Genomic DNA, 24,065 nt, shown 5'->3' with positions numbered 1-24,065 from the left:
TTGTTAAGGAGATGTAGTGGCAGAAGAGACATAAAAGTCTAAAAAACAGTGACTGTTCTGACACTGTGAGCTATAGTTAAAGGTTGGCGACAATTGGAGTGTCAGGCAGCAGATCTTTTCCAAATCTGCTGGAAATGGTAACAAAAACCTTCCCACAAACTTTGATCAGCGTCACGACTCTTTAAAAATAAATACTGGCATTTTACAGAAGGCAAGAAAGTACATTGTGTGTCACTCTAATGGGTTGTGAGATAAAGGAATGATGGGCAGCCCCTTGTTGCAACCACAGCAGTGTAAAACTGATAGCGATCAGGAGCAATCACTGGCATCAGAACGAACAGCACTTTGCAAATAACGTTCCCTGACCGGGAATCGAACCCGGGCCGCGGCGGTGAAAGCGCCGAATCCTAACCACTAGACCACCAGGGAAGCACATGGCACGATCTTGCAGGCCATCAGTCCAAGCCTCTTTTTCCTATTTGTCTCTGCATTTCACGTCCCTTTCTCCCCAAACAAGCTGCTCGGCCAAAATGGCATTTTCTTTTCGTACATAGAAACACAGAACATTCAGGGCACAGAAGGAGGCCATTCGGCCCATCGTGTCTGCGACGGTCATCGAAGAACATGAAACACTTGTTCAGACAATGACAGCACCAAGTTCGGGTCAGCATGCACTCGAAATGGATGAAAGATGTTGGGCATTGAGGGACGATGGGTTTTGCTGATGCCAGGAGAAATAAACTCAAAGATCTCATCTCCCTCCTTTCAGGTACTGATAATGTTCAAGAGATGTTCTCACTGCCTCAGGCCCATTATCTCCAGTCGCACACTCCTTCCAATCTTGCACATCTTCCTTAGCTTTGAAAACGCTCATTTTTTACACTGGAATTCAATTTGAAGAAAGAGGTGCTGTGATTAGTTGGTGTTGTTAAGGAGATGTCGTGCCAGGAGAGACATAAATGGCTAATGAGAACAGTTACTGTTCTGACACTGTGAGCTACAGTTAAAGGTTGGCGACAATTAAAGTGACAAGCAACAGGTCTTTTCCGAATCTTGGGAGAAATGGCAAAAAAAATCTTCCCACAAACTTTGATCAGCGTCAACACATTTTAAAGAAATGTAGGCATTTTACAGAAGGCATGAAAGTGCATTGTATGTCGCTCTAATGGCTTGTTAGATTAAAGAATGATCGGCTGCCCGCTGCTCGATTAGCATTTATGTTGGCGAAAAAGCTAATGTTGATCAGGAGCAAGCATTGGGCTCAGTGATGGGACATTCGTTGGCACCAGAACGACGAGCACCAAGAAAGCAATCTTCCCTGACCGGGAATCGAACCCGGGCCGCGGCGGTGAGAGCACCGAATCCTAACCATTAGACCACCAGGGAAGCTACGGCTGATGCATGCGAGAGAGGAGTCCAACCTTTTCTTTCCTAATTGTCCCTTTGAAATTCAGGTCTCTTTCGATCCAAAAAAAAGCTGCTCGCCCAAAATGGCATTTTCTTTTAGCACATTGGAACATAGAACATTCACGGCACAGTGGGAGGCCATTCGGCCCATCGTGTTTGTGACGGTCATCGAACAACATAAAACACTGGTTCAGACAATGACAGCACCAAGTTCGGGTAGGCATGCACACAAAATGGATGAAAGATGATGGACTTTGAGAGACGATGGGTTTTGCAGATGCCAGGATAAATAAACTGAAAGAGCTCATCAGCCTGCTTCTTTCAGATACTGAATGTCTTTATGCTCAAGAGATGTTCTCACTGCCTCAGGCCCATTATATCCAGTCGCACACTCCTTCCAATTTTGCACACCTCCCTTCGCTTTGAAACCGTGCATTTTTTTTTACACTGGGCCTCATTTTGAAGAAAGCAGTGCTGTGATCAGCTGGTGTTGTTAAGGAGATGTAGTGGCAGAAGAGACATAAAAGTCTAAAAAAACAGTGACTGTGCTGACACTGTGAGCTATAGTTAAAGGTTGGCGACAATCAGAGTGTCAGGCAGCAGATCTTTTCCAAATCTGTTAGAAATGGCAACAAAAACCTTCCCACAAACTTTGATCAGCGTCACGACTCTTTAAAAATAAATACTGGCATTTTACAGAAGGCAAGAAAGTACATTGTGTGTCACTCTAATGGGTTGTGAGATAAAGGAATGATGGGCAGCCCCTTGTTGCAACCACAGCAGTGTAAAACTGATAGCGATCAGGAGCAATCACTGGCATCAGAACGAACAGCACTTTGCAAATAACATTCCCTGACCGGGAATCGAACCCGGGCCGCGGCGGTGAGAGCGCCGAATCCTAACCACTAGACCACCAGGGAAGCACATGGCACGATCTTGCAGGCCATCAGTCCAAGCCTCTTTTTCCTATTTGTCTCTGCATTTCACGTCCCTTTCTCCCCAAACAAGCTGCTCGGCCAAAATGGCATTTTCTTTTCGTACATAGAAACACAGAACATTCAGGGCACAGAAGGAGGCCATTCGGCCCATCGTGTCTGCGACGGTCATCGAAGAACATGAAACACTTGTTCAGACAATGACAGCACCAAGTTCGGGTCGGCATGCACTCGAAATGGATGAAAGATGTTGGGCATTGAGGGACGATGGGTTTTGCTGATGCCAGGAGAAATAAACTCAAAGATCTCATCTCCCTCCTTTCAGGTACTGATAATGTTCAAGAGATGTTCTCACTGCCTCAGGCCCATTATCTCCAGTCGCACACTCCTTCCAATCTTGCACATCTTCCTTAGCTTTGAAAACGCTCATTTTTTACACTGGAATTCAATTTGAAGAAAGAGGTGCTGTGATTAGTTGGTGTTGTTAAGGAGATGTCGTGCCAGGAGAGACATAAATGGCTAATGAGAACAGTTACTGTTCTGACACTGTGAGCTACAGTTAAAGGTTGGCGACAATTAAAGTGACAAGCAACAGGTCTTTTCCGAATCTTGGGAGAAATGGCAACAAAAATCTTCCCACAAACTTTGATCAGCGTCAACACATTTTAAAGAAATGTAGGCATTTTACAGAAGGCATGAAAGTGCATTGTATGTCGCTCTAATGGCTTGTTAGATTAAAGAATGATCGGCTGCCCGCTGCTCGATTAGCATTTATGTTGGCGAAAAAGCTAATGTTGATCAGGAGCAAGCATTGGGCTCAGTGATGGGACATTCGTTGGCACCAGAACGACGAGCACCAAGAAAGCAATCTTCCCTGACCGGGAATCGAACCTGGGCCGCGGCGGTGAGAACGCCGAATCCGAACCACTAGACCACCAGGGAAGCTACGGCTGATGCATGCGAGAGAGGAGTCCAACCTTTTCTTTCCTAATTGTCCCTTTGAAATTCAGGTCTCTTTCGATCCAAAAAAAAGCTGCTCGCCCAAAATGGCATTTTCTTTTAGCACATTGGAACATAGAACATTCACGGCACAGTGGGAGGCCATTCGGCCCATCGTGTTTGTGACGGTCATCGAACAACATAAAACACTGGTTCAGACAATGACAGCACCAAGTTCGGGTAGGCATGCACACAAAATGGATGAAAGATGATGGACTTTGAGAGACGATGGCTTTTGCAGATGCCAGGATAAATAAACTGAAAGAGCTCATCAGCCTGCTTCTTTCAGATACTGAATGTCTTTATGCTCAAGAGATGTTCTCACTGCCTCAGGCCCATTATATCCAGTCGCACACTCCTTCCAATCTTGCACACCTCCCTTCGCTTTGAAACCGTGCATTTTTTTTTACACTGGGCCTCATTTTGAAGAAAGCGGTGCTGTGATCAGCTGGTGTTGTTAAGGAGATGTAGTGGCAGAAGAGACATAAAAGTCTAAAAAAACAGTGACTGTGCTGACACTGTGAGCTATAGTTAAAGGTTGGCGACAATTAGAGTGTCAGGCAGCAGATCTTTTCCAAATCTGCTGGAAATGGCAACAAAAACCTTCCCACAAACTTTGATCAGCGTCACGACTCTTTAAAAATAAATACTGGCATTTTACAGAAGGCAAGAAAGTACATTGTGTGTCACTCTAATGGGTTGTGAGATAAAGGAATGATGGGCAGCCCCTTGTTGCAACCACAGCAGTGTAAAACTGATAGCGATCAGGAGCAATCACTGGCATCAGAACGAACAGCACTTTGCAAATAACGTTCCCTGACCGGGAATCGAACCCGGGCCGCGGCCGTGAAAGCGCCGAATCCTAACCACTAGACCACCAGGGAAGCACATGGCACAATCTTGCAGGCCATCAGTCCAAGCCTCTTTTTCCTATTTGTCTCTGCATTTCACGTCCCTTTCTCCCCAAACAAGCTGCTCGGCCAAAATGGCATTTTCTTTTCGTACATAGAAACACAGAACATTCAGGGCACAGAAGGAGGCCATTCGGCCCATCGTGTCTGCGACGGTCATCGAAGAACATGAAACACTTGTTCAGACAATGACAGCACCAAGTTCGGGTCGGCATGCACTCGAAATGGATGAAAGATGTTGGGCATTGAGGGACGATGGGTTTTGCTGATGCCAGGAGAAATAAACTCAAAGATCTCATCTCCCTCCTTTCAGGTACTGATAATGTTCAAGAGATGTTCTCACTGCCTCAGGCCCATTATCTCCAGTCGCACACTCCTTCCAATCTTGCACATCTTCCTTAGCTTTGAAAACGCTCATTTTTTACACTGGAATTCAATTTGAAGAAAGAGGTGCTGTGATTAGTTGGTGTTGTTAAGGAGATGTCGTGCCAGGAGAGACATAAATGGCTAATGAGAACAGTTACTGTTCTGACACTGTGAGCTACAGTTAAAGGTTGGCGACAATTAAAGTGACAAGCAACAGGTCTTTTCCGAATCTTGGGAGAAATGGCAACAAAAATCTTCCCACAAACTTTGATCAGCGTCAACACATTTTAAAGAAATGTAGGCATTTTACAGAAGGCATGAAAGTGCATTGTATGTCGCTCTAATGGCTTGTTAGATTAAAGAATGATCGGCTGCCCGCTGCTCGATTAGTATTTATGTTGGCGAAAAAGCTAATGTTGATCAGGAGCAAGCATTGGGCTCAGTGATGGGACATTCGTTGGCACCAGAACGACGAGCACCAAGAAAGCAATCTTCCCTGACCGGGAATCGAACCTGGGCCGCGGCGGTGAAAACGCCGAATCCTAACCACTAGACCACCAGGGAAGCTACGGCTGATGCATGCGAGAGAGGAGTCCAACCTTTTCTTTCCTAATTGTCCCTTTGAAATTCAGGTCTCTTTCGATCCAAAAAAAAGCTGCTCGCCCAAAATGGCATTTTCTTTTAGCACATTGGAACATAGAACATTCACGGCACAGTGGGAGGCCATTCGACCCATCGTGTTTGTGACGGTCATCGAACAACATAAAACACTGGTTCAGACAATGACAGCACCAAGTTCGGGTAGGCATGCACACAAAATGGATGAAAGATGATGGACTTTGAGAGACGATGGGTTTTGCAGATGCCAGGATAAATAAACTGAAAGAGCTCATCAGCCTGCTTCTTTCAGATACTGAATGTCTTTATGCTCAAGAGATGTTCTCACTGCCTCAGGCCCATTATCTCCAGTCGCACACTCCTTCCAATTTTGCACACCTCCCTTCGCTTTGAAACCGTGCATTTTTTTTTACACTGGGCCTCATTTTGAAGAAAGCGGTGCTGTGATCAGCTGGTGTTGTTAAGGAGATGTAGTGGCAGAAGAGACATAAAAGTCTAAAAAAACAGTGACTGTGCTGACACTGTGAGCTATAGTTAAAGGTTGGCGACAATTAGAGTGTCAGGCAGCAGATCTTTTCCAAATCTGTTAGAAATGGCAACAAAAACCTTCCCACAAACTTTGATCAGCGTCACGACTCTTTAAAAATAAATACTGGCATTTTACAGAAGGCAAGAAAGTACATTGTGTGTCACTCGAATGGGTTGTGAGATAAAGGAATGATGGGCAGCCCCTTGTTGCAACCACAGCAGTGTAAAACTGATAGCGATCAGGAGCAATCACTGGCATCAGAACGAACAGCACTTTGCAAATAACGTTCCCTGACCGGGAATCGAACCCGGGCCGGGGCGGTGAAAGCGCTGAATCCTAACCACTAGACCACCAGGGAAGCACATAGAACGATCTTGCAGGCCATCAGTCCAAGCCTCTTTTTCCTATTTGTCTCTGCATTTCACGTCCCTTTCTCCCCAAACAAGCTGCTCGGCCAAAATGGCATTTTCTTTTCGTACATAGAAACACAGAACATTCAGGGCACAGAAGGAGGCCATTCGGCCCATCGTGTCTGCGACGGTCATCGAAGAACATGAAACACTTGTTCGGACAATGACAGCACCAAGTTCGGGTCGGCATGCACTCGAAATGGATGAAAGATGTTGGGCATTGAGGGACGATGGGTTTTGCTGATGCCAGGAGAAATAAACTCAAAGATCTCATCTCCCTCCTTTCAGGTACTGATAATGTTCAAGAGATGTTCTCACTGCCTCAGGCCCATTATCTCCAGTCGCACACTCCTTCCAATCTTGCACATCTTCCTTAGCTTTGAAAACGCTCATTTTTTACACTGGAATTCAATTTGAAGAAAGAGGTGCTGTGATTAGTTGTGGTTGTTAAGGAGATGTCGTGCCAGGAGAGACATAAATGGCTGATGAGAACAATTACTGTTCTGACACTGTGAGCTACAGTTAAAGGTTGGCGACAATTAAAGTGACAAGCAACAGGTCTTTTCCGAATCTTGGGAGAAATGGCAACAAAAATCTTCCCACAAACTTTGATCAGCGTCAACACATTTTAAAGAAATGTAGGCATTTTACAGAAGGCATGAAAGTGCATTGTATGTCGCTCTAATGGCTTGTTAGATTAAAGAATGATCGGCTGCCCGCTGCTCGATTAGCATTTATGTTGGCGAAAAAGCTGATGTTGATCAGGAGCAAGCATTGGGCTCAGTGATGGGACATTCGTTGGCACCAGAACGACGAGCACCAAGAAAGCAATCTTCCCTGACCGGGAATAGAACCCGGGCCGCGGCGGTGAGAGCGCCGAATCCTAACCACTAGACCACCAGGGAAGCTACGGCTGATGCATGCGAGAGAGGAGTCCAACCTTTTCTTTCCTAATTGTCCCTTTGAAATTCAGGTCTCTTTCGATCCAAAAAAAAGCTGCTCGCCCAAAATGGCATTTTCTTTTAGCACATTGGAACATAGAACATTCACGGCACAGTGGGAGGCCATTCGGCCCATCGTGTTTGTGACGGTCATCGAACAACATAAAACACTGGTTCAGACAATGACAGCACCAAGTTCGGGTAGGCATGCACACAAAATGGATGAAAGATGATGGACTTTGAGAGACGATGGGTTTTGCAGATGCCAGGATAAATAAACTGAAAGAGCTCATCAGCCTGCTTCTTTCAGATACTGAATGTCTTTATGCTCAAGAGATGTTCTCACTGCCTCAGGCCCATTATATCCAGTCGCACACTACTTCCAATTTTGCACACCTCCCTTCGATTTGAAACCGTGCATTTTTTTTTACACTGGGCCTCATTTTGAAGAAAGCGGTGCTGTGATCAGCTGGTGTTGTTAAGGAGATGTAGTGGCAGAAGAGACATAAAAGTCCAAAAAAACAGTGACTGTTCTGACACTGTGAGCTATAGTTAAAGGTTGGCGACAATTAGAGTGTCAGGCAGCAGATCTTTTCCAAATCTGTTAGAAATGGCAACAAAAACCTTCCCACAAACTTTGATCAGCGTCACGACTCTTTAAAAATAAATACTGGCATTTTACAGAAGGCAAGAAAGTACATTGTGTGTCACTCTAATGGGTTGTGAGATAAAGGAATGATGGGCAGCCCCTTGTTGCAACCACAGCAGTGTAAAACTGATAGCGATCAGGAGCAATCACTGGCATCAGAACGAACAGCACTTTGCAAATAACGTTCCTGACCGGGAATCGAACACGGGCCGCGGCGGTGAAAGCGCCGAATCCTAACCACTAGACCACCAGGGAAGCACATGGCACGATCTTGCAGGCCATCAGTCCAAGCCTCTTTTTCCTATTTGTCTCTGCATTTCACGTCCCTTTCTCCCCAAACAAGCTGCTCGGCCAAAATGGCATTTTCTTTTCGTACATAGAAACACAGAACATTCAGGGCACAGAAGGAGGCCATTCGGCCCATCGTGTCTGCGACGGTCATCGAAGAACATGAAACACTTGTTCAGACAATGACAGCACCAAGTTCGGGTCGGCATGCACTCGAAATGGATGAAAGATGTTGGGCATTGAGGGACGATGGGTTTTGCTGATGCCAGGAGAAATAAACTCAAAGATCTCATCTCCCTCCTTTCAGGTACTGATAATGTTCAAGAGATGTTCTCACTGCCTCAGGCCCATTATCTCCAGTCGCACACTCCTTCCAATCTTGCACATCTTCCTTAGCTTTGAAAACGCTCATTTTTTACACTGGAATTCAATTTGAAGAAAGAGGTGCTGTGATTAGTTGGTGTTGTTAAGGAGATGTCTTGCCAGGAGAAACATAAATGGCTAGTGAGAACAGTTACTGTTCTGACACTGTGAGCTACAGTTAAAGGTTGGCGACAATTAAAGTGACAAGCAACAGGTCTTTTCCGAATCTTGGGAGAAATGGCAACAAAAATCTTCCCACAAACTTTGATCAGCGTCAACACATTTTAAAGAAATGTAGGCATTTTACAGAAGGCATGAAAGTGCATTGTATGTCGCTCTAATGGCTTGTTAGATTAAAGAATGATCGGCTGCCCGCTGCTCGATTAGCATTTATGTTGGCGAAAAAGCTAATGTTGATCAGGAGCAAGCATTGGGCTCAGTGATGGGACATTCGTTGGCACCAGAACGACGAGCACCAAGAAAGCAATCTTCCCTGACCGGGAATCGAACCCGGGCCGCGGCGGTGAAAGCACCGAATCCTAACCACTAGACCACCAGGGAAGCACATGGCACGATCTTGCAGGCCATCAGTCCAAGCCTCTTTTTCCTATTTGTCTCTTCATTTCACGTCCCTTTCTCCCCAAAAAAGCTGCTCGGCCAAAATGGCATTTTCTTTTCGTACATAGAAACACAGAACATTCAGGGCACAGAAGGAGGCCATTCGGCCCATCGTGTCTGCGACGGTCATCGAAGAACATGAAACACTTGTTCAGACAATGACAGCACCAAGTTCGGGTCGGCATGCACTCGAAATGGATGAAAGATGTTGGGCATTGAGGGACGATGGGTTTTGCTGATGCCAGGAGAAATAAACTCAAAGATCTCATCTCCCTCCTTTCAGGTACTGATAATGTTCAAGAGATGTTCTCACTGCCTCAGGCCCATTATCTCCAGTCGCACACTCCTTCCAATCTTGCACATCTTCCTTAGCTTTGAAAACGCTCATTTTTTACACTGGAATTCAATTTGAAGAAAGAGGTGCTGTGATTAGTTGGTCTTGTTAAGGAGATGTCGTGCCAGGAGAGACATAAATGGCTAATGAGAACAGTTACTGTTCTGACACTGTGAGCTACAGTTAAAGGTTGGCGACAATTAAAGTGACAAGCAACAGGTCTTTTCCGAATCTTGGGAGAAATGGCAACAAAAATCTTCCCACAAACTTTGATCAGCGTCAACACATTTTAAAGAAATGTAGGCATTTTACAGAAGGCATGAAAGTGCATTGTATGTCGCTCTAATGGCTTGTTAGATTAAAGAATGATCGGCTGCCCGCTGCTCGATTAGCATTTATGTTGGCGAAAAAGCTAATGTTGATCAGGAGCAAGCATTGGGCTCAGTGATGGGACATTCGTTGGCACCAGAACGACGAGCACCAAGAAAGCAATCTTCCCTGACCGGGAATCGAACTCTGGCCGCGGCGGTGAGAGCGCCGAATACTAACCACTAGACCACCAGGGAAGCTACGGCTGATGCATGCGAGAGAGGAGTCCAACCTTTTCTTTCCTAATTGTCCCTTTGAAATTCAGGTCTCTTTCGATCCAAAAAAAAGCTGCTCGCCCAAAATGGCATTTTCTTTTAGCACATTGGAACATAGAACATTCACGGCACAGTGGGAGGCCATTCGGCCCATCGTGTTTGTGACGGTCATCGAACAACATAAAACACTGGTTCAGACAATGACAGCACCAAGTTCGGGTAGGCATGCACACAAAATGGATGAAAGATGATGGACTTTGAGAGACGATGGGTTTTGCAGATGCCAGGATAAATAAACTGAAAGAGCTCATCAGCCTGCTTCTTTCAGATACTGAATGTCTTTATGCTCAAGAGATGTTCTCACTGCCTCAGGCCCATTATATCCAGTCGCACACTCCTTCCAATTTTGCACACCTCCCTTCGCTTTGAAACCGTGCATTTTTTTTTACACTGGGCCTCATTTTGAAGAAAACGGTGCTGTGATCAGCTGGTGTTGTTAAGGAGATGTAGTGGCAGAAGAGACATAAAAGTCTTATATAACAGAGACTGTTCTGACACTGTGAGCTATAGTTACAGGTTGGCGACAATTAGAGTGTCAGGCAGCAGATCTTTTCCAAATCTGTTAGAAATGGCAACAAAAACCTTCCCACAAACTTTGATCAGCGTCACGACTCTTTAAAAATAAATACTGGCATTTTACAGAAGGCAAGAAAGTACATTGTGTGTCACTCTAATGGGTTGTGAGATAAAGGAATGATGGGCAGCCCCTTGTTGCAACCACAGCAGTGTAAAACTGATAGCGATCAGGAGCAATCACTGGCATCAGAACGAACAGCACTTTGCAAATAACGTTCCCTGACCGGGAATCGAATCCAGGCCGCGGCGGTGAAAGCGCCGAATCCTAACCACTAGACCACCAGGGAAGCACATGGCACGCTCTTGCAGGCCATCAGTCCAAGCCTCTTTTTCCTATTTGTCTCTGCATTTCACGTCCCTTTCTCCCCAAACAAGCTGCTCGGCCAAAATGGCATTTTCTTTTCGTACATAGAAACACAGAACATTCAGGGCACAGAAGGAGGCCATTCGGCCCATCGTGTCTGCGACGGTCATCGAAGAACATGAAACACTTGTTCAGACAATGACAGCACCAAGTTCGGGTCGGCATGCACTCGAAATGGATGAAAGATGTTGGGCATTGAGGGACGATGGGTTTTGCTGATGCCAGGAGAAATAAACTCAAAGATCTCATCTCCCTCCTTTCAGGTACTGATAATGTTCAAGAGATGTTCTCACTGCCTCAGGCCCATTATCTCCAGTCGCACACTCCTTCCAATCTTGCACATCTTCCTTAGCTTTGAAAACGCTCATTTTTTACACTGGAATTCAATTTGAAGAAAGAGGTGCTGTGATTAGTTGGTGTTGTTAAGGAGATGTCGTGCCAGGAGAGACATAAATGGCTAATGAGAACAGTTACTGTTCTGACACTGTGAGCTACAGTTAAAGGTTGGCGACAATTAAAGTGACAAGCAACAGGTCTTTTCCGAATCTTGGGAGAAATGGCAAAAAAAATCTTCCCACAAACTTTGATCAGCGTCAACACATTTTAAAGAAATGTAGGCATTTTACAGAAGGCATGAAAGTGCATTGTATGTCGCTCTAATTGCTTGTTGGATTAAAGAATGATCGGCTGCCCGCTGCTCGATTAGCATTTATGTTGGCGAAAAAGCTAATGTTGATCAGGAGCAAGCATTGGGCTCAGTGATGGGACATTCGTTGGCACCAGAACGACAAGCACCAAGAAAGCAATCTTCCCTGACCGGGAATCGAACCCGGGCCGCGGCGGTGAGAGCGCCGAATCCTAACCACTAGACCACCAGGGAAGCTACGGCTGATGCATGCGAGAGAGGAGTCCAACCTTTTCTTTCCTAATTGTCCCTTTGAAATTCAGGTCTCTTTCGATCCAAAAAAAGCTGCTCGCCCAAAATGGCATTTTCTTTTAGCACATTGGAACATAGAACATTCACGGCACAGTGGGAGGCCATTCGGCCCATCGTGTTTGTGACGGTCATCGAACAACATAAAACACTGGTTCAGACAATGACAGCACCAAGTTCGGGTAGGCATGCACACAAAATGGATGAAAGATGATGGACTTTGAGAGACGATGGGTTTTGCAGATGCCAGGATAAATAAACTGAAAGAGCTCATCAGCCTGCTTCTTTCAGATACTGAATGTCTTTATGCTCAAGAGATGTTCTCACTGCCTCAGGCCCATTATATCCAGTCGCACACTCCTTCCAATCTTGCACACCTCCCTTCGCTTTGAAACCGTGCATTTTTTTTTACACTGGGCCTCATTTTGAAGAAAGCGGTGCTGTGATCAGCTGGTGTTGTTAAGGAGATGTAGTGGCAGAAGAGACATAAAAGTCTAAAAAAACAGTGACTGTGCTGACACTGTGAGCTATAGTTAAAGGTTGGCGACAATTAGAGTGTCAGGCAGCAGATCTTTTCCAAATCTGTTAGAAATGGCAACAAAAACCTTCCCACAAACTTTGATCAGCGTCACGACTCTTTAAAAATAAATACTGGCATTTTACAGAAGGCAAGAAAGTACATTGTGTGTCACTCTAATGGGTTGTGAGATAAAGGAATGATGGGCAGCCCCTTGTTGCAACCACAGCAGTGTAAAACTGATAGCGATCAGGAGCAATCACTGGCATCAGAACAAACAGCACTTTGCAAATAACGCTCCCTGACCGGGGATCGAACCCGGGCCGCGGCGGTGAAAGCGCCGAATCCTAACCACTAGACCACCAGGGAAGCACATGGCACGATCTTGCAGGCCATCAGTCCAAGCCTCTTTTTCCTATTTGTCTCTGCATTTCACGTCCCTTTCTCCCCAAACAAGCTGCTCGGCCAAAATGGCATTTTCTTTTCGTACATAGAAACACAGAACATTCAGGGCACAGAAGGAGGCCATTTGGCCCATCGTGTCTGCGACGGTCATCGAAGAACATGAAACACTTGTTCAGACAATGACAGCACCAAGTTCGGGTCGGCATGGATGAAAGATGTTGGGCATTGAGGGACGATGGGTTTTGCTGATGCCAGGAGAAATAAACTCAAAGATCTCATCTCCCTCCTTTCAGGTACTGATAATGTTCAAGAGATGTTCTCACTGCCTCAGGCCCATTATCTCCAGTCGCACACTCCTTCCAATCTTGCACATCTTCCTTAGCTTTGAAAACGCTCATTTTTTACACTGGAATTCAATTTGAAGAAAGAGGTGCTGTGATTAGTTGGTGTTGTTAAGGAGATGTTGTGCCAGGAGAGACATAAATGGCTAATGAGAACAGTTACTGTTCTGAGACTGTGAGCTACAGTTAAAGGTTGGCGACAATTAAAGTGACAAGCAACAGGTCTTTTCCGAATCTTGGGAGAAATGGCAACAAAAATCTTCCCACAAACTTTGATCAGCGTCAACACATTTTAAAGAAATGTAGGCATTTTACAGAAGGCATGAAAGTGCATTGTATGTCGCTCTAATGGCTTGTTAGATTAAAGAATGATCGGCTGCCCGCTGCTCGATTAGCATTTATGTTGGCGAAAAAGCTAATGTTGATCAGGAGCAAGCATTGGGCTCAGTGATGGGACATTCGTTGGCACCAGAACGACGAGCACCAAGAAAGCAATCTTCCCTGACCGGGAATCGAACTCTGGCCGCGGCGGTGAGAGCGCCGAATACTAACCACTAGACCACCAGGGAAGCTACGGCTGATGCATGCGAGAGAGGAGTCCAACCTTTTCTTTCCTAATTGTCCCTTTGAAATTCAGGTCTCTTTCGATCCAAAAAAAAGCTGCTCGCCCAAAATGGCATTTTCTTTTCGCACATTGGAACATAGAACATTCACGGCACAGTGGGAGGCCATTCGGCCCATCGTGTTTGTGACGGTCATCGAACAACATAAAACACTGGTTCAGACAATGACAGCACCAAGTTCGGGTAGGCATGCACACAAAATGGATGAAAGATGATGGACTTTGAGAGACGATGGGTTTTGCAGATGCCAGGATAAATAAACTGAAAGAGCTCATCAGCCTGCTTCTTTCAGATACTGAATGTCTTTATGCTCAAGAGATGTTCTCACTGCCTCAGGCCCATTATATCCAGTCGCACACTCCTTCCAATTTTGCACACCTCCCTTCGCTTTGAAACCGTGCATTTTTTTTTACACTGGGCCTCATTTTGAAGAAAGCGGTGCTGTGATCAGCTGGTGTTGTTAAGGAGATGTAGTGGCAGAAGAGACATAAAAGTCTAAAAAACAGTGACTGTGAGCTATAGTTAAAGGTTGGCGACAATTAGAGTGTCAGGCAGCAGATCTTTTCCAAATCTGCTGGAAATGGCAACAAAAACCTTCCCACAAACTTTGATCAGCGTCACGACTCTTTAAAAATAAATACTGGCATTTTACAGAAGGCAAGAAAGTACATTGTGTGTCACTCTAATGGGTTGTGAGATAAAGGAATGATGGGCAGCCCCTTGTTGCAACCACAGCAGTGTAAAACTGATAGCGATCAGGAGCAATCACTGGCATCAGAACGAACAGCACTTTGCAAATAACGTTCCCTGACCGGCAATCGAACCCGGGCCGCGGCGATGAAAGCGCCGAATCCTAACCACTAGACCGCCAGGGAAGCACATGGCACGATCTTGCAGGCCATCAGTCCAAGCCTCTTTTTCCTATTTGTCTCTGCATTTCACGTCCCTTTCTCCCCAAACAAGCTGCTCGGCCAAAATGGCATTTTCTTTTCGTACATCGAAACACAGAACATTCAGGGCACAGAAGGAGGCCATTCAGCCCATCGTGTCTGCGACGGTCATCGAAGAACATGAAACACTTGTTCAGACAATGACAGCACCAAGTTCGGGTCGGCATGCACTCGAAATGGATGAAAGATGTTGGGCATTGAGGGACGATGGGTTTTGCTGATGCCAGGAGAAATAAACTCAAAGATCTCATCTCCCTCCTTTCAGGTACTGATAATGTTCAAGAGATGTTCTCACTGCCCATTATCTCCAGTCGCACACTCCTTCCAATCTTGCACATCTTCCTTAGCTTTGAAAACGCTCATTTTTTACACTGGAATTCAATTTGAAGAAAGAGGTGCTGTGATTAGTTGGTGTTGTTAAGGAGATGTCGTGCCAGGAGAGACATAAATGGCTAATGAGAACAGTTACTGTTCTGACACTGTGAGCTACAGTTAAAGGTTGGCGACAATTAAAGTGACAAGCAACAGGTCTTTTCCGAATCTTGGGAGAAATGGCAACAAAAATCTTCCCACAAACTTTGATCAGCGTCAACACATTTTAAAGAAATGTAGGCATTTTACAGAAGGCATGAAAATGCATTGTATGTCGCTCTAATGGCTTGTTAGATTAAAGAATGATCGGCTGCCCGCTGCTCGATTAGCATTTATGTTGGCGAAAAAGCTAATGTTGATCAGGAGCAAGCATTGGGCTCAGTGATGGGACATTCGTTGGCACCAGAACGACGAGCACCAAGAAAGCAATCTTCCCTGACAGGGAATCGAACTCTGGCCGCGGCGGTGAGAGCGCAGAATACTAACCACTAGACCACCAGGGAAGCTACGGCTGATGCATGCGAGAGAGGAGTCCAACCTTTTCTTTCCTAATTGTCCCTTTGAAATTCAGGTCTCTTTCGATCCAAAAAAAAGCTGATCACCCAAAATGGCACTTTCTTTTAGCACATTGGAACACAGAACATTCACGGCACAGTGGGAGGCCATTCGGCCCATCGTGTTTGTGACGGTCATCGAACAACATAAAACACTGGTTCAGACAATGACAGCACCAAGTTCGGGTCTGCATGCACACAAAATGGATGAAAGATGATGGACTTTGAGAGACGATGGGTTTTGCAGATGCCAGGATAAATAAACTGAAAGAGCTCATCAGCCTGCTTCTTTCAGATACTGAATGTCTTTATGCTCAAGAGATGTTCTCACTGCCTCAGGCCCATTATATCCAGTCGCACACTCCTTCCAATTTTGCACACCTCCCTTCGCTTTGAAACCGTGCATTTTTTTTTACACTGGGCCTCATTTTGAAGAAAGCGGTGCTCTGATCAGCTGGTGTTGTTAAGGAGATGTAGTGGCAGAAGAGACATAAAAGTCTTATATAACAGTGACTGTGCTGACACTGTGAGCTATAGTTAAAGGTTGGCGACAATTAGAGTGTCAGGCAGCAGATCTTTTCCAAATCTGTTAGAAATGGCAACAAAAACCTTCCCACAAACTTTGATCAGCGTCACGACTCTTTAAAAATAAATACTGGCATTTTACAGAAGGCAAGAAAGTACATTGTGTGTCACTCTAATGGGTTGTGAGATAAAGGAATGATGGGCAGCCCCTTGTTGCAACCACAGCAGTGTAAAACTGATAGCGATCAGGAGCAATCACTGGCATCAGAACGAACAGCACTTTGCAAATAACGTTCCCTGACCGGGAATCGAACCCGGGCCGCGGCGGTGAAAGTGCCGAATCCTAACCACTAGACCACCAGGGAAGCACATGGCACGATCTTGCAGGCCATCAGTCCAAGCCTCTTTTTCCTATTTGTCTCTGCATTTCACGTCCCTTTCTCCCCAAACAAGCTGCTCGGCCAAAATGGCATTTTCTTTTCGTACATAGAAACACAGAACATTCAGGGCACAGAAGGAGGCCATTCGGCCCATCGTGTCTGCGACGGTCATCGAAGAACATGAAACACTTGTTCAGACAATGACAGCACCAAGTTCGGGTCGGCATGCACTCGAAATGGATGAAAGATGTTGGGCAATGAGGGACGATGGGTTTTGCTGATGCCAGGAGAAATAAACTCAAAGATCTCATCTCCCTCCTTTCAGGTACTGATAATGTTCAAGAGATGTTCTCACTGCCTCAGGCCCATTATCTCCAGTCGCACACTCCTTCCAATCTTGCACATCTTCCTTAGCTTTGAAAACGCTCATTTTTTACACTGGAATTCAATTTGAAGAAAGAGGTGCTGTGATTAGTTGGTGTTGTTAAGGAGATGTCGTGCCAGGAGAGACATAAATGGCTAATGAGAACAGTTACTGTTCTGACACTGTGAGCTACAGTTAAAGGTTGGCGACAATTAAAGTGACAAGCAACAGGTCTTTTCCGAATCTTGGGAGAAATGGCAAAAAAAATCTTCCCACAAACTTTGATCAGCGTCAACACATTTTAAAGAAATGTAGGCATTTTACAGAAGGCATGAAAGTGCATTGTATGTCGCTCTAATGGCTTGTTAGATTAAAGAATGATCGGCTGCCCGCTGCTCGATTAGCATTTATGGTGGCGAAAAAGCTCATGTTGATCAGGAGCAAGCATTGGGCTCAGTGATGGGACATTCGTTGGCACCAGAACGACGAGCACCAAGAAAGCAATCTTCCCTGACCGGGAATCGAACGCGGGCCACGGCGGTGAGAGCACCGAATCCTAACCACTAGACCACCAGGGAAGCTATGGCTGATGCATGCGAGAGAGGAGTCCAACCTTTTCTTTCCTAATTGTCCCTTTGAAATTCAGGTCTCTTTCGATCCAAAAAAAAGCTGCTCGCCCAAAATGGCATTTTCTTTTAGCACATTGGAACATAGAACATTCACGGCACAGTGGGAGGCCATTCGGCCCATCGTGTTTGTGACGGTCATCGAACAACATAAAACACTGGTTCAGACAATGACAGCACCAAGTTCGGGTCGGCATGCACACAAAATGGATGAAAGATGATGGACTTTGAGAGACGATGGGTTTTGCAGATGCCAGGATAAATAAACTGAAAGAGCTCATCAGCCTGCTTCTTTCAGATACTGAATGTCTTTATGCTCAAGAGATGTTCTCACTGCCTCAGGCCCATTATATCCAGTCGCACACTCCTTCCAATCTTGCACACCTCCCTTCGCTTTGAAACCGTGCATTTTTTTTTACACTGGGCCTCATTTTGAAGAAAGCGGTGCTGTGATCAGCTGGTGTTGTTAAGGAGATGTAGTGGCAGAAGAGACATAAAAGTCTAAAAGAACAGTGACTGTGCTGACACTGTGAGCTATAGTTAATGGTTGGCGACAATTAGAGTGTCAGGCAGCAGATCTTTTCCAAATCTGCTGGAAATGGCAACAAAAACCTTCCCACAAACTTTGATCAGCGTCACGACTCTTTAAAAATAAATACTGGCATTTTACAGAAGGCAAGAAAGTACATTGTGTGTCACTCTCATGGGTTGTGAGATAAAGGAATGATGGGCAGCCCCTTGTTGCAACCACAGCAGTGTAAAACTGATAGCGATCAGGAGCAATCACTGGCATCAGAACGAACAGCACTTTGCAAATAACGTTCCCTGACCGGGGATCGAACCCGGGCCGCGGCGAGGAAAGCGCCGAATCCTAACCACTAGACCACCAGGGAAGCACATGGCACAATCTTGCAGGCCATCAGTCCAAGCCTCTTTTTCCTGTTTGTCTCTGCATTTCACGTCCCTTTCTCCCCAAACAAGCTGCTCGGCCAAAATGGCATTTTCTTTTCGTACATAGAAACACAGAACATTCAGGGCACAGAAGGAGGCCATTCGGCCCATCGTGTCTGCGACGGTCATCAAAGAACATGAAACACTTGTTCAGACAATGACAGCACCAAGTTCGGGTCGGCATGCACTCGAAATGGATGAAAGATGTTGGGCATTGAGGGACGATGGGTTTTGCTGATGCCAGGAGAAATAAACTCAAAGATCTCATCTCCCTCCTTTCAGGTACTGATAATGTTCAAGAGATGTTCTCACTGCCTCAGGCCCATTATCTCCAGTCGCACACTCCTTCCAATCTTGCACATCTTCCTTAGCTTTGAAAACGCTCATTTTTTACACTGGAATTCAATTTGAAGAAAGAGGTGCTGTGATTAGTTGGTGTTGTTAAGGAGATGTCGTGCCAGGAGAGACATAAATGGCTAATGAGAACAGTTACTGTTCTGACACTATGAGCTACAGTTAAAGGTTGGCGACAATTAAAGTGACAAGCAACAGGTCTTTTCCGAATCTTGGGAGAAATGGCAAAAAAAATCTTCCCACAAACTTTGATCAGTGTCAACACATTTTAAAGAAATGTAAACAATTTTACAACACCAAGTTATAGTCCAACAATTTTATTTTAAATTCGCAAGCTTTCGGAGGCTTCCTCCTTCCTCAGGTGAACGAAATGAAATCCTCGAAATGAAATCGCATTTATAATTCACAGAACATTGCTTGATGATTACAGACAGTTTTTTCAACTGCCCGTTGCCAAGGCAATCAGTGTGCAGACAGACAGTTGTTACCTGCAAGGTCTCAGAATATACAAATCACCAAAAAAAAACAAAACAAAAATAAACAGAGATAGAGAGGTAGAAACATAGAAAAGACAGCAACTGACCCGTTATATTAAAAACAGATAACATTTGTTCGCTGGTGGGGTAACGTGTCGCGTGACATGAACCCAAGATCCCGGTTGAGGCCGTCCTCATGGGTGCGGAACTTGGCTATCAATTTCTGCTCGACGATTTTGCGTTGTCGTGTGTCTCGAAGGCCGCCTTGGAGTACGCTTGCCCGAAGGTCGGTGGATGAATGTCCATGACTGCTGAAGTGTTCCCCGACTGGGAGGGAACCCTCCTGTTTGGCGATTGTTGCGCGGTGTCCGTTCATCCGTTGTCGCAGCGTCTGCATGGTCTCGCCAATGTACCATGCTCTGGGTCATCCTTTCCTGAAACGTATGAGGTAGACAACGTTGGCCGAGTCACAGGAGTATGAACCATGCACCTGGTGGGTGGTGTCCTCTCGTGTGATGGTGGTATCTGTGTCGATGATCTGGCATGTCTTGCAGAGGTTACCGTGGCAGGGTTGTGTGGTGTCGTGGACGCTGTTCTCTTGAAAGCTAGGTAATTTGCTGCGAACGATGGTCTGTTTGAGGTTGGGTGGCTGTTTGAAGGCGAGTATTGGAGGTGTGGGGATGGCCATAGCGAGGTGTTCGTCGTCATTGATGACATGTTGAAGGCTGCGGAGAACATGGCGTAGTTTCTCCGCTCCGGGGAAGTACTGGACGACAAAGGGTACTCTGTTGGTTGCATCCCGTTATGAACCTTCTCTGTCGGTTCAGCCCACAGAAGCTGCTTGGCGGCTTCCCACCTTCGGAAGTCCAGTTGGGAGCCTGAGTCCGACCACAACCACCAGTCACTGAGGCTTATTCATGTATTCAACACATGTGTGACGCAGAGTCTGAAACTGGAGGTTCTGGAAGTCCCTGCACCTGGAGAATTGAGTCTTTATTGGGGTCTTGCAAAGGTCTCAGCCATCGACCTTTGCTGGATGCGATCTACCAAACTCCAGGGCCGTTTGGTCGGTCTTGATCAGCACCCTCCGGTTGTGGCCAATGTAGACAGCGTCTATAGTGCCTCCGCCAACCTGCTTCACACTTTTCAGTTCATTGATCCAACTGCTGAACTTCAGTCGTGAAAGCATCAGAGGGAAAGTCATCGCTCAGGAAACTAGTCCTGTTCCACCCACCACAATCCAAATAGTGGGACATGTGGGTTTGGCGGAGCTTCCTTCAGTGTTTGGCGCATATTCGTGTTCTCCACCACCAAATCCATAGTGGCCAGCTTTACTTATTGCAGGATAATGCCTCACAGGTGAATTGAGGGAGCAATCCCTGCCACAGAGTGAGGACCACTTTCAGAGAGCATCACTGCAGCAGCAGGTTGTGTGGCTGCCATTAATAAAGGAGCAGGGTCTATCGTCCAGTGGATCTTGTATCACCACTTAGCTTGGCTGCGCATCTTGGAGTTCCTTCAGTAACTGCAGCAACAACCACTGCAGATGCCCTTAGATGCTGAGGGCTTCTGTGGCGAGCGAGTGGAGGAGCTGCTTCAGGGTACAAGCATCTCCAGCAGAACTTTCAGGCATTCCCGGATTGGCATGCAAGGAGACACTGTCTCACTTTGCAGCTGAGCCCACCCCATCTACAGGCCCTTTCAGGGACAGCAGTCTTTTCAAAGCTTTCGCCGGACTGCAATGTCTTTGTGTCATGTTAGCCCGTCTTTCCAGATTAGGACCTGGAAAGCAGGGAGCACGCAACAAGTAACCTTCAAGGCCCTCTCCAGCTCTCCCTCTCCAAGCAGTGATTCCTGCCTTTGATAGCCCACCACAGATGTGGATGGATGAGCCATTTCTACTACTTCCATGTGGAAATGGATCACTCGGGACACTTGGGCCTAGGAGACCAGAATTAGTGAGCATCCAATGCATTAGCTCCTTGAGCCTTCATGTTTTCATAATGTAGTTTGGTTTGACCATCAAAGCAACCAGCTACTAATGGGCAAACTGGCAGTTGAGATCAGTATCTTCGACCATCCACACTGAGAGCGAGTGAGTGATAGTCATAGTCATCTTCTTCCTCCAGAAGGACGAACTGTTGGGGATATTTCACCAGTTAAGCCTTGCTCCATCAATTAAGTTTCCACAGGCCTCCTTTGTCACAGCATCTGAACTAGAGCTGCTGGTCCTGAGATCACAGTGTTCTCCAGGTATTGGTGCTGCAGCCATCAGGCTGTTCAGCTTCGATATGGGTGGGAGGCTACATTCAGGATCAATGGACTTCTAGGCCAATCGATATGGATGAGTTCACTTGGCATTTCAACAGGCTCAAGGTTTGAATGCTACAATAAGACATTATATACCTTCAGACTTGATGCGGCGTAAGTCACTGCGCCTCCAGACACACAATTTGACAGTAGTCCGGAGCGCCTACAAACAGGGAGGGGCCCAGACCCGGTACCTCTGTCAACATGACACGTTACTTCCCATTGGTGCTTGAAGCATGGGTTGATATTCTTGGTGCCAATTTTGGTCGGGATGGACAATAAAACAGTCGGCACACTCAGCTAACTTGTAATCCACCCTGACGAGTGGATGATCCACACGTAGGTAGTCCAGAATATCATCAGGAGTTGGGGAGTTAACAAATCAATCTACTTGCTCACATTACTGGACAATCACCAATCTGCTAAAGGACCTCAGGCAGTCAGGGTGGAGACTGGGATAGTCTCTCATTCTTTTGTTTCTAGATTATGTTGTTCAGGATTGCCTGATCTCCAGAATGCTGTAGAAAATTACAGCAGAACGTGATTCTCGTTAAACCTTTCCTGGCCTCACAAACCGTGCTTCTCAGGCACTCCGGTTTTGAATGCTGCCAGTCTGACTTGAGGAGTCCACGGGAGAACACCAAGTCTTTTGAAGACCCTATAAGGTCTATTCGAGATCGAAAAGTTAACATATGTGTGGAGATGGAAGATATGGGTATGGTTCTCAATTAATACTTTGCATCTTTCTTCACAATAACAGGGAATGATGCAGAGATTGAAATTAAGAATGAGTGTGAAATAATGGATGGGATTAACATAGTGAGAGAGGAAGTATTAAGGGGTTTAGCATTTATGAAAGTAGATAAACCGCCAGGCCCGGATGGAATGCATTTCAGGCTGTTAAGAGAAGCAAGGGAGGAAATAACGGAGGCTTTGACTATCACTTTCCAATCCTCACTGGCTCGGCCAGAGGATTGCAGGAATGCTAATGTTGTACGGTTGTTTAAAAAGCGAGAAACAGAAAGACCGAGTAATTAAAAACCAGTGAGTGTAACCTCGATGGTGGGCAAATAATTGGAATCGATTCTGAGGGACAGCATAATCGTCATTTAGAAAGGCACAGGTTAATCAAGGACATTCAGCATGGATTTGTTAAGGGAAGTTTGTGTCTAAATAATTTGATTCAATTTTTTGTGCACTTAACAAGGAGGGTTGATCAGGGTAACATATACGATGTAGTGTACATGGATTTTTGCAAGGCTTTTGACAAGGTCCCACATGGCAGACTGGTTAACAAAGTAAAAGCCCATGGAATCCAAGGGAAAGGGGCTAGTTGCTCCAGAATTGGCTCAGTGGTAAGAACAAAGGGTAATGGTTGATGGTTTTTTTCGTGATTGGAAGGCTGTTTCCAGTGGGTTACCACAAGGCTCAGTACTAGGTCCCTTGCTTTTTGTGGTATATATTAATGATTTGGACTTGAATGTGGGGGGCTTGATCAAGAAGTTTGCAGACGATATAAAAATTGGCTGTGAGTTTGGTAGTGAGGAGGAAAGCTATAGTCTGCAAGACGATATCGATGGACTGGTCAGGTGGGCAGAAAAGTGGCAAATAGAATTCAATCCAGGGAAGTGTGAGGTAATGCATTTGGGGAGGTCAAACAAGGTAAGGGAGTACACAATAAATGGTAGGATATTGAGAAACAAAAGGGACCTTGGAGTGCATGTCCACAGATCCTGAAAGTAGCAGGACAAGTCGATAAGCTGGTTAAAAAGGCATACGGAATACTTCCCTTTATTAGCCGTGGCATAGAATATTAGAGCAGGGAGGTTATGCTGGAAATGTATAAAACATTGGTTAGTCCACAGCTTGAGTACTGCGTACAGTTCTCGTCACTACATTACAGGAAATATGTGATTGCACTAGAGAGGCTACAGAGAAGATTTACGAGGATGTTGCCAGGGCTTGAGAATTTTAGCTATGAGAAAAGATTGGATAGGCTGGGGCTGTTTTCTTTGGAACAAAGGAGGCTAATTGGGAGATTTAATTTAGGTATGTAAAATTATGATGGGACTAGATAGAGTGGATAGGGAGGACCTTTTTCCCTTAGTAGAGGGGTCAGTGATCAGGGGGCATAGCTTTAAAGTAATTGGTCTGCGGATTAGACGGCAGCTGAGGAGAATTTTTTTTTTACCCAGAGGGTGGTGGAGGTCTGGAACTCACTGCCTGAAAGAGTGGTGGAGGCAGAAACCCTCAAATCATTGGCAAAGTAATTGGATGCACACTTGAAATGCCGTAACCTACAGGGCTACGGACCATGTGCTGGAAAGTGGGATCAAGCTGGATAGCTCTTTTTCTGCCGGCACGGACGCAATGGGCCGAATGACGTCCTTCTATGCCGTAACTTTCTGTGGTTCTATGACTCTACCTTTCT

At 45.7% G+C, this 24,065-nt stretch overlaps 16 non-coding genes across 16 annotated transcripts; all 16 read right to left on the bottom strand.

Annotated features, from left to right (window-relative positions):
- Positions 1 to 357: 357 nt before the first annotated feature.
- trnae-uuc (transfer RNA glutamic acid (anticodon UUC)) lies at positions 358 to 429 on the bottom strand. The gene has a single exon. It is a non-coding gene; the product is annotated as a tRNA-Glu (tRNA).
- An 885-nt stretch (positions 430 to 1,314) lies between these two features.
- Positions 1,315 to 1,386, bottom strand: trnae-cuc (transfer RNA glutamic acid (anticodon CUC)). The gene has a single exon. It is a non-coding gene; the product is annotated as a tRNA-Glu (tRNA).
- An 869-nt stretch (positions 1,387 to 2,255) lies between these two features.
- trnae-cuc (transfer RNA glutamic acid (anticodon CUC)) lies at positions 2,256 to 2,327 on the bottom strand. Its single transcript has one exon. It is a non-coding gene; the product is annotated as a tRNA-Glu (tRNA).
- An 885-nt stretch (positions 2,328 to 3,212) lies between these two features.
- trnae-cuc (transfer RNA glutamic acid (anticodon CUC)) lies at positions 3,213 to 3,284 on the bottom strand. The gene has a single exon. It is a non-coding gene; the product is annotated as a tRNA-Glu (tRNA).
- Positions 3,285 to 4,153: 869 nt separating this feature from the next.
- On the bottom strand, positions 4,154 to 4,225 carry trnae-uuc (transfer RNA glutamic acid (anticodon UUC)). Its single transcript has one exon. It is a non-coding gene; the product is annotated as a tRNA-Glu (tRNA).
- Positions 4,226 to 5,110: 885 nt separating this feature from the next.
- Positions 5,111 to 5,182, bottom strand: trnae-uuc (transfer RNA glutamic acid (anticodon UUC)). The gene has a single exon. It is a non-coding gene; the product is annotated as a tRNA-Glu (tRNA).
- An 869-nt stretch (positions 5,183 to 6,051) lies between these two features.
- Positions 6,052 to 6,123, bottom strand: trnae-uuc (transfer RNA glutamic acid (anticodon UUC)). The gene has a single exon. It is a non-coding gene; the product is annotated as a tRNA-Glu (tRNA).
- An 885-nt stretch (positions 6,124 to 7,008) lies between these two features.
- Positions 7,009 to 7,080, bottom strand: trnae-cuc (transfer RNA glutamic acid (anticodon CUC)). Its single transcript has one exon. It is a non-coding gene; the product is annotated as a tRNA-Glu (tRNA).
- A 1,825-nt stretch (positions 7,081 to 8,905) lies between these two features.
- On the bottom strand, positions 8,906 to 8,977 carry trnae-uuc (transfer RNA glutamic acid (anticodon UUC)). The gene has a single exon. It is a non-coding gene; the product is annotated as a tRNA-Glu (tRNA).
- Positions 8,978 to 10,803: 1,826 nt separating this feature from the next.
- Positions 10,804 to 10,875, bottom strand: trnae-uuc (transfer RNA glutamic acid (anticodon UUC)). Its single transcript has one exon. It is a non-coding gene; the product is annotated as a tRNA-Glu (tRNA).
- Positions 10,876 to 11,760: 885 nt separating this feature from the next.
- Positions 11,761 to 11,832, bottom strand: trnae-cuc (transfer RNA glutamic acid (anticodon CUC)). The gene has a single exon. It is a non-coding gene; the product is annotated as a tRNA-Glu (tRNA).
- Positions 11,833 to 12,700: 868 nt separating this feature from the next.
- On the bottom strand, positions 12,701 to 12,772 carry trnae-uuc (transfer RNA glutamic acid (anticodon UUC)). Its single transcript has one exon. It is a non-coding gene; the product is annotated as a tRNA-Glu (tRNA).
- Positions 12,773 to 14,575: 1,803 nt separating this feature from the next.
- On the bottom strand, positions 14,576 to 14,647 carry trnae-uuc (transfer RNA glutamic acid (anticodon UUC)). Its single transcript has one exon. It is a non-coding gene; the product is annotated as a tRNA-Glu (tRNA).
- A 1,819-nt stretch (positions 14,648 to 16,466) lies between these two features.
- On the bottom strand, positions 16,467 to 16,538 carry trnae-uuc (transfer RNA glutamic acid (anticodon UUC)). The gene has a single exon. It is a non-coding gene; the product is annotated as a tRNA-Glu (tRNA).
- An 885-nt stretch (positions 16,539 to 17,423) lies between these two features.
- On the bottom strand, positions 17,424 to 17,495 carry trnae-cuc (transfer RNA glutamic acid (anticodon CUC)). The gene has a single exon. It is a non-coding gene; the product is annotated as a tRNA-Glu (tRNA).
- An 869-nt stretch (positions 17,496 to 18,364) lies between these two features.
- trnae-uuc (transfer RNA glutamic acid (anticodon UUC)) lies at positions 18,365 to 18,436 on the bottom strand. The gene has a single exon. It is a non-coding gene; the product is annotated as a tRNA-Glu (tRNA).
- Between the last annotated feature and the right edge of the window lie 5,629 nt (positions 18,437 to 24,065).

Source organism: Heptranchias perlo, chromosome 2 (genome assembly GCF_035084215.1).
Source record: "Heptranchias perlo isolate sHepPer1 chromosome 2, sHepPer1.hap1, whole genome shotgun sequence".
Lineage (NCBI taxonomy): Eukaryota > Metazoa > Chordata > Chondrichthyes > Hexanchiformes > Hexanchidae > Heptranchias > Heptranchias perlo.
This window is presented reverse-complemented; position numbering and strand designations above follow the sequence as displayed.